The sequence below is a fragment of the Eutrigla gurnardus genome (assembly GCF_963514095.1).
Source record: "Eutrigla gurnardus genome assembly, chromosome: 8".
In the NCBI taxonomy this organism is placed as follows: domain Eukaryota; kingdom Metazoa; phylum Chordata; class Actinopteri; order Perciformes; family Triglidae; genus Eutrigla; species Eutrigla gurnardus.
In genome coordinates, this window is record NC_139922.1 from 25,078,207 (window position 1) to 25,079,918 (window position 1,712).

The window sequence follows — 1,712 nt, forward strand, 5'->3', positions numbered from 1 at the left end:
CCTGCTCCCTCGACCCGATCCCCTCCTCTCTTCTCCAAGACATCTCACACGACATCTTGCCATTCCTCACCACCCTGATCAACTCCTCCCTCACCTCAGGTGTCATTCCAGCGGATTTTAAGACAGCTACCGTGAAGCCTCTCCTTAAAAAACCCACCCTAGACGCTACTGACATCCAAAGCTACAGACCTGTATCTCTTCTTTCATTCCTCTCTAAAACCTTGGAACGTGCCGCCTACAACCAACTGTCATCCTATCTCTCGCTGAACAACCTCCTAGACCCTAATCAATCAGGATTCAGGACTGCTCACTCCACTGAGACGGCCCTCCTCACAGTGACCGAGTCCCTGCAAGACGCCAGAGCCTCGTCCCACTCCTCCGTTCTCGTTCTCCTCGACCTATCTGCTGCGTTCGACACAGTCAATCACCAAATCCTCCTCTCCACTCTGGCTGAACTTGGCATAACTGACTCTGCTCTCGCCTGGTTTACATCATACCTGACAAATCGCACCTTTCAGGTCACATGGAATGGCTCTATGTCCAAACCCTGTTCTCTGGACACGGGTGTCCCTCAAGGCTCAGTATTAGGACCGCTTCTGTTCTCACTATACACCAGATCACTAGGTTCTGTTATCACATTGCATGGATTCTCCTACCATTGCTACGCAGATGACACCCAGCTGTTCCTCTCTTTTCCCCCGTCCTCTGACACCCACATTGCAACTCGCATCTCGGACTGTCTGGCTGACATCTCTGTCTGGACAACTGCACATCACCTCAAGCTTAACCTGAATAAAACCGAACTCCTCTTCATCCCAGGGAAAGACTGCCCTCGCATGGACCTGTCGGTCACTGTCGAGGGCATCACAGTATTGCCGTCGTCAACTGCGAGGAACCTGGGTGTAATCCTCGATGACCAACTATCCTGCACCCCCAACATCACTGCTGTGGCCCGATCCTGCAGATTTGCCCTCTACAACATCCGCAGGATTCGGACCCTCCTCACAAAGGATGCAACGCAACTCTTGGTCCAAGCACTGGTCATCTCCCGCCTTGACTACTGCAACTCTCTCCTGGCCGGACACCCGGCCTCTGCAATTAAACCATTGCAGCGTATCCAGAACGCTGCAGCACGTCTTATCTTCAATCTACCCAAATTCTCCCATGTGACCCCCCTCCTCCGTGACCTCCACTGGCTCCCTGTTGCAGCACGCATCCAATTCAAGACGATGACACTGGCCTTCAGGGCCATCAATGGAACGGCACCCATCTACCTTCAAACACTGGTCAAACCTCATGCCCCGAAGCGAGCACTTCGCTCCTCTACTTCAGCTGGCCGGCTGGTACCACCATCGCTGAAATCAAACAAATGTCGCTCAGCAAAGTCCAGACTCTTCTCTGTTCTGGCGCCTCAGTGGTGGAACGAACTCCCGACTAATGTCAGGACAGCTGAGTCATTTGCCATTTTCCGAAAAAGGCTCAAGACTCACCTGTTCAGACTTCACCTCGACTAGCATGACCCCCCCCCCCCCCCCCCCCCAAAAAAAAACCCCTTACCTATAGCACTCTGATCGTAGCACTGTTGCTCTTGAACTACTAGTTTACTCAGATGAGGACCTAACACTTGTTCTATTTTAGCTCTTACTTTATCGGCAATGATTCGTTGTGGTTTCCTTGTTTCCTTCTTTTGACAAATGTACTTATTGTAAGTC